This window comes from Microtus oregoni, unplaced genomic scaffold (genome assembly GCF_018167655.1).
Source record: "Microtus oregoni isolate MIOR12 unplaced genomic scaffold, Mior012 000001F_ref0000356, whole genome shotgun sequence".
NCBI lineage: Eukaryota > Metazoa > Chordata > Mammalia > Rodentia > Cricetidae > Microtus > Microtus oregoni.
This window is the reverse complement of record NW_024543060.1, coordinates 52,103,523-52,111,269: the sequence shown is the minus strand read 5'-3', so window position 1 is coordinate 52,111,269 and position 7,747 is coordinate 52,103,523. Positions and strand designations below refer to the sequence as shown.

General features: G+C 47.8%; 1 long non-coding RNA gene across 1 annotated transcript in view; it reads left to right on the top strand.

The window, feature by feature from the left end:
• Positions 1–210: 210 nt before the first annotated feature.
• The window catches only part of LOC121455867, a 77,909-nt gene continuing 70,372 nt past the window's right edge, over positions 211–7,747 (top strand). Inside the window, exon 1 of the long non-coding RNA XR_005975551.1 lies at positions 211–268. This is a non-coding gene — a long non-coding RNA (uncharacterized LOC121455867). The remainder of the gene's footprint in view (positions 269–7,747) is intronic.

Sequence of the window (7,747 nt, the reverse complement as noted above, 5' to 3'; positions counted from 1 at the left end):
CCCCCTCCTCCCCGTCAGTGCACTGGGCACTCACTTGGGTTTCAGGCGCCGTGCCAAGAGCGCGCGGGCACCCTGCATGGCACACTGGCTGAAGTTCCTGAAAGAAGTGGCGGGGGTGGGGTAAGGAAGGAGGGGTGGGCGGCAGTGCAGGCAGCCGACTGCTGGCGGAGCGCACAAGTTCTGTGCTCAACTTCGCCGCTCTTAAAGAGACCCGGGATCCCTCTGGAGAGGCCCTCGGGAGCTGGCGGCAGGGATGGGAGAGGCGTGGGTAAGCTGGTCTGCGCGGAGTGCGGGCGGTGGGACACGAGGGCGCGGCAGGAGGAGGGCGCGAGGGTGCCCCCCGGCCAGCCCAGCGCTCGGAGAAAGTCAGCCCGGAGCAGCTGTGACTTCACCTATTAGCCCCGATGTCTTTCGGAGGAGCCTGGTGGAGTTAAACAGCCCACAATGGGCGCTCTGGGGCGCCTCCAGCCTGACCTCCACCGGGGTTTAATAGTTTCATAGGAACGTCATTAAATCAATTACTTAGTGAGCACATCATCATTTATTTGTAATTAGCAGCGAGGAGCGCGTTCTCTTCCCCCAGCCCGCGCGGCCCGGGTCCCAGCGGGGTTGGCGAGTTGTGCAAGCACTTTTGTTTGCTTGAGTGTTGACTCCCGGCATTATTCGGCCGGGGTAATCTTTACATCTTAATCTAGCATTCAGGGGGCGAAGGGAAAACAAACAGGGCGCAGGCCGGAGGCCAGCCCTGCATTCCCAGCCTTGTCCCATAATTTGCAGGATGCGCGGGCCACACTTCTGCAGCCTCCTCTCCTCTCCCAGGGCGCAGGAAGAGGAAGGAGGCAGACCAGGGGAACCCGGGAGGAAAGTGGCCACGGGAGAGGAGAACCAGAGGCCTGCAAAGCGAGTCCAAAAGGAAATCGGCCGGACTTGTGCACGTGTGCGGGCGGAGCTGGAGGGGGAACCCGCGCGTGTGCGCACATGTGCTTGTGGGTGTGAGGGCAGGTTGTGCGTGGCATTCTATGCAACTGGGCACAGAGAGATGGGGCTGTGAGTCGGAGCCAGAGGTGCCGGCCTGGCAGTGCTTGGAGACAGCTCGCTGGGTGTCGCCGTAGCAAAAGTGTTATGATTTGGAGGCTGCAGCCCCAGATGCAGCTTGGTCACGGCTTCCAAATGAAGTGGGGGTAAGGTTAGCGAAGACAGAGGATGCCATGAAAGTCAGGCCAGAACCTGCGCGTGCGACGAGACGCAAGGAGCGGCCCAGTGAGGAGTCGTGTTTCCTTTGACTACACACACAGCAACTCTGGCCAAGTACCGGGCCGTCTAAGCAGTTCTGGCTGCTAGAGCCAGGATGGTGAGCGACACACCCCTGTATCCTTGCTGCCGTCCAGCACTCGGATCCAAGTTGGATCTCTCAACTTCTGTAGAGGATTCCAGCTCAGGAAACGGAGGAGGCCCCGGGAGCCAGGGGTCATTGACAAAGTGTGAATACCCAGAGTTAGGGAAGGCCCCTAGACACACACACTTTATCCCTACACCTATCTGGAAGAGGGCTTCCAGAAGACATGGTGGCCAGTGGCCCCTGGGCGTCTTTCTGGCCAGTTATCTAGGTACTTTCCTTGGGTACGTGAGTTTTCTGGATTTCTATGCCAGTGGACCGGTTCCTCTAGGATGCTGTGTGGGGGATTGCTGTTGTCCTGACAGGCATAGTTCAGAATTTGGAGAGCTGTTACTCTGATGGGCTCCAGGACAGCCTAGGCTTCAAGGGTGACCGGGGTCATTCTGAAGCAGGGGTACAGAAGAGTGAGTGTACTCTGGGCCTTTCTGCTCTGCTAGCTGTCTGGGTAGACACCTGTGTGAGATTGTTAATACTCTTGGCACAACGGCTCGCCTTGATAGAGACCCTGTCAAGGACCAATAACAAGGTTTGGGCTCCTAGGCGGCTCCTCTCTCAGCTTCCTCTCCTGGCTTTCCCTCCTTTCCTCCGGTTTCATACTTCTGTTCCTCTTACCAATCTTATTTTTTCTTTTCTTTTCAAAGTTGACTCAGATCATGCTGTTCGCTGCCTCAGACCCTCTGGAATTCTTTGCCTGCTGGACACAGCATGAGCAAAGGCCAGGGGGCTGCTGGGATCCTGTTTCAAATGGGCTTTCCTCCAGCCTCCCTGGATGGCTGAGACTTACTGGGTTGTTGGACTGCTGAGGACCAACCTGCTATCTGGGAACCCAGCTCAACCTGGGAAACGGAAATCCACCAGCTGTCAATCATCCGGAAGAAGCAGGTTTTAAAATATAAAAGCTTGTTTTCACTTTGCATGTTTCTCTACTCAGATGGGTCTAGGCCTAAGTACTGTGGCCAGACTTCCAGATTTACCAGGAAAGATAAGTGGGCAGCAAAATAGGACTTTCTTGAAACTCCCTAGGACTCCAACATGGCAACACAAAGTCTCCAAGTATGTTGTGCATACTTCTGCTCCAGTGTGTGAAAAATGTTGGAGTATAAAATGTACATATCAAGTTACACACACACACGGCATATGTGAGTCAAATTGTTGGGGTAGTAAGATCAGGAGTTCAAGGGTAGCTGGGACTAGCTGAAACCTTGTCTCTAAAAATAAGAATAAAAAAATAAAGGAGAAGGTTATTCTGTACAGCCTAGGCTGACCTTAAATTAGAGATCTTCCTATATCAGGCACCCAAGAGCTGAGACTGTGTGTGTTTCTGTGACCCCCTGGAAACCTTTATATATATATAATGCATTTTATGTTCATTTGGTGTTTTACCTGCATGTATGTCATGTGAGAGTGTCAAAAGCCAGGTGTGAACTGCCATGTGGGTGCTGGGAATTGAACCCAGGTCCTCTGGAAGAGCAGTCAGTGCTCTTAACTGTTGAGGCATCTCTCCAGCAGCACCCCCCCCCACACACACACACATACACCTTTTTAAAGATTAGGTTTCATGTATTCCAGGTTGGCCTCAAACTGACCATGTTAGGGAAACATTAAACTTATGATTCTTTGCCTTCGGACGTCCACCAACACTTCTGCTTTATTAGGCCCTGGGGATTGAATTTAGGACTTCATGCATGGAAGGCAAGGATGATGATGATGATTCTCTTTCCCTCCTCTTCCTCCTCCTCCTTCTCCTCCTCCTCCTCCTCTTCCTCCTCCTCCTTCTCCTCCTCCTCCTCCTCCTCCTCTTTCTCCTCCTCCTCCTCTTCCTCCTCCTCCTCCTCTTCCTCCTCCTCCTTCTCCTCCTCCTCCTCCTTCTCCTCCTCCTCCTCTTTCTCCTCCTCCTCCTCCTCTTCTTCTTCATCATCTTCCTCTCTTCTTTCTCTTCCTCTTCCTCCTCTTCCTCCTCCTCCTTCTCCTCCTCCTCCTCCTCTTTCTCCTCCTCCTCCTTCTCCTCCTCCTCCTCTTCTTCTTCTTCTTCTTCTTCTTCTTCTTCATCTTCATCTCTTCCTTCTCTTCCTCTTCCTCCTCTTTCTCCTCCTCCTCCTTCTTCTTCCTCCTCTTTTTGGTTTTTCAAGACAGGGTTTCTCTCTGTAGCTTTGGAGCCTGTTCTGGAACTTGCTCTATAGACCAGGCTGACCTCAAACTCACCCAGGTCTACCTGCTTCTGCCTCTCAAGTGCTGGGATCAAAGATGTGTGCCACCACTGCCCAGCACTGCCCAGCACTGCCCAGCACTGCCCAGCACTGCCCAGCAAGTAAGGCAAGGATTCTAATGTCAAAGCTACAAACCAGCTCCAAGAAACTGTTGGTTTTTTGTTTATTTTGTTTGTTTATTTATTTTTTTGTTGTTTAATTCTAACCTTGCAGAAGAGCAGGGCCCACACATTCTGGATCTGACTAGATTTAGGATAGCCTTGAATGAAGCAGGACTGAAAAAGACTACATCTAAAATTAAATTAAATTAAAATGTAATTCACCCTTAGTTTGTCTTTCTACTCTCCACCCCCTCTCCAGCCTCCTACACTGTTTAATAAAGCAGCATCCTTTGGAGAAAGGAAGGCAAATCTGGGAAGCGTTTTACAAGCTGGCAGTGAATTTGGTGCAGTGGTTGGTTTAGAAAATTCGATGCTGCCTGTGAGGTTTCCTAGGTGACAGTCACATTGTAAATCTCTCTTTGGGATCCAAGTCCTACAGTGTCAAACTTGTGGTCCAGCTCTCCTCTGTGACAGTCTAGTCTGACTCCACTTTTATGGGGCAACCCTGTGCTGTCCCACTGAGTGGCTCCATCAGTGGGAGCCTGGTGAGCACTTTTCGGTCCTTCCCTCTCACTTCCCTTGGGTCCTTGCCATTGGGTCCCTCTGTCTCCAAGCAATGAGGTAACATACTGACGGACTGCCACTTCTTCCAGAGGCTTATAGTCACCGGCTTTGGATCTCCTCCTTCTGCCTAGTGGAGTAAAGCTGGTACTGACATCTTTTAAAGATCAAAGCCAGGCCAACACTTGCATAACTGGACCCTAGATTCTAGGTGATGTAGTTTTGGTTAATAACATATGCACAAAGGTTTAGTCTCCTCTATGGATGGTGGCAAATAAGCTTTGGCTTATTTGGTTATTACATCAACTAATCTTAAGGGGCCAGGATTAAGAAACCTGCAGCCAGAGAAATAACTGACCTGCTAGGATGGGAAACTTCTAGGTGGGCTTGGGCCTCAGACCCTGAAGTATCAGTGGTTCCCTACTTAAACCTGAGGGGAAGAATGAAGAATGGCTCCAGGAAAGCATTTCTGGGAGGCAGTGAGGCAGGAGATAAGCAGCGGCAGGAAAACCTCTACTCTTGAGCTGAGGCTATCTCTCCTTCCCTCCCTGCTCTCCCTCCCACTGCAGGCATCAACACTAGGCCCTTTATAAATCTTTTATATTTATTCTAAGAAAGCAGTGGAGTGGTCCAGATACTTTGCAAATGTCTTCAAAGAGCTCAGGGTCCTCCCTTCTGCAAGGAGACTGCACTACGTGTGCTCAACACCCTCCTCCCACTGAGTGAAGCAGCAAAGTTGGGAAAACACATCATAAAAAGGGTCATTCTTGGTTCCTTAAATTATGTTTGCGATTGCAATGAGGTTTTATTTATTCACTAAGACTTCATTTCTGTCTTTATTTCTGTGTATTTGTGTGGTGGGGTTATGTGCACCTGAGTGCAGATGCTCTCAGAGGTCACAGGCAACAGATCTCCCTAGAACTGGAGTTACACACTGTGTGTGTGTGTAAATAAATATACATTAGCATTTACTTGTTTGTTGTGTGTGAACCTGTATCTAGACACACGTGCCATAGTGTGGGGAGATCAGAGGACAATTTGTTTTACTTTCATTGTGTGGGTTCTGGGGCTCAAGCTCGGGTCATCAGGTACCTCCTGAGCTATTTCACCAGCTCCTGAAATTAGGTTTTAATGTAATGGTTTCTGTGAACCACATGAATCCATTTCAGTTAAGTTCTCTTGTGTAGTTTAATAGTGTTGAATATATTCACAGGGGTTTGAGCTCATCACCACCCTCTATATTAGCAACTTTTCTGTTAGAGGCAGGGTTATACTCTATAGCTCAGATTGGCATTGAACTTCGGATCTCTGTCCTTCTGCCTCTAGAGTGTTAAGTTACAGGCCTGTGCTACCACACCTGGCTTAAACAGTGATGGAGATTGAACCCAACTTCATGCACGCTATGCAGATGCCACTAACTGAGCTATCACCCTCAGCTCCCTCAGCAGCTTCTTCACATTTTGGCTGAATCACTGCAGTTTTGAAAGAGTGCTCCCCACTACCATCCTACTTTCTGTCTGAGTTTCACGCCTCTGGGGAGCTGATACAATGTGTCTCTTTTCTGGAGGAAGGAGCTGATACAATGTGTCTCCTTTCTGGAGGAAGGAGCTGATACAATGTGTCTCCTTTCTGGAGGGAGCTCATACAATGTGTCTCCTTTCTCCTCTGGCTTATTTCACTTAACACAATGCCCTCTCCTCATCTATGTTAAAGCACACATCAGCACATTGATCTTTTCAAAGAATTTTTCTTTAAAATTTTGTTTTGTGTGTGAGCATAGGGTTGTGTGTTAGCATAGGGGTGTGTGTGAGCATAGGGTGTGTGTGAGCACAGGGTTGTATGTGAGCATAGGGTTGTGTGTGACCACAGGGTGTGTGTGAGCATAGGGGTGTGTGTGAGCATAGGGTGTGTGTAATCATAGGGGTGTGTGTGAGCATAGGGTGTGTGTGAGCACAGGGTTGTTGATGTTGTTATTAATGACTAAATAGTCTTCCATCACAGATATCATCACATTGTTGTTCATTACAATGCCAGGATTAAAGATGTGTGCCAACACACCTGGCTGATATTTATATTCTTGACAGGCACGCCCCTCAAAGTACTCTACCTTGGTTTGTTTGTTTTGTTTTGTTTTATAAAAGTAGATAGTGACATAGGAACACAAGTACCTAAAAGTGCAACCAAGTAAGCTTGCAGCATTATGCTGCCCAAAGTGGAAACAGCCCAAGTACTCATAACCAAAAGAACAATAGAGGCAGATGGATTTCTGTGAGTTTGAGGACAGCCTAGATAGTGAGTTTCAGGACAGCCAGGGCTACATAGGGAAACACTGTCTCAGAGAGATAGATAGATAGATAGATAGATAGATAGATAGATAGATAAGATAGATAGACAAGATAGACAAATGATAGGTAGATAGATAGATGATGGATGGATGGATAGATAGACAAACACTGTCTAGATAGATAGATAGATAGATAGATAGATAGATAGATAGATGATAGGTAGATAGATAGATGATAGATAGGTAGATAAATAGATATAGATAGATGATAGCTAGGTAGATGGATGGATAGATAGATGATAGGTAGATAGATGAATAGATAGCGAGAAAGATAGGTGATAGATGGATAGATAGATGGTAGATGGATAGAGATAGATCGATAGATAGACACTGTCTCAGATAGATAGATGATAGGTAGATAGATGATAGATGGATAGATAGGTAGGTAGGTAGATATATGGATATAGATAGATGATAGATGGATAGATAGAGATGGATAGATAGAGATAGATAGATAGATAGATAGATAGATAGGAAGGGAGGGGGGGAAAGAATTTAAGTAGTATGTAAGTACCAGATTTCTCACTTGGATCTGCAGCTAGAATTCAAAGGTGGGCAAAACACCATCTTCCAGTCCTGTGGCAATCCCATCTTCATGTGTATGAATGAAAGTGTGTGTGTGTGTGTATGTGTGTGTGTGTCCAGACCTACCAGCCTCTCTGCTTTAGAGATAATATTAACACATTAATATTATCAATGGCAGGCAGCATGTTAGCCATTAGGGATTTATGAAAACATCTGAAGCAAGTCATTTCGGAGCTTTGTTTTATGGTAGTTTGACGTTTTATGACAGGTTCTTTTGCCAACAAAATGAGTGCATAAGAATCATACGCGGCTCCCTAGATGGAGACTGCTGCCCTGTCTGCCCTGTGAATTTGCGTTCCAGATTTCTGGAGACATATCTGTGATTTGCAGACAACTATTGACCCTTTGCTGCTGCCCACTCCCTTGTCTTCCCTCTTTCCTTCCCCTTCTGACTTCCCATGTTTCCTTTTGTTGTTGTTGTTGTTGGTTTAAAACAGGGGCTCTATAGCCCAAGATGACTTGACCTTCACTGTGTGGCCCAGACAGGTCTCAAACTTGTGATCATTCTCCTGCCTCACTCTCTGGAGTGCTGGGATTATAATGGACTACCAAG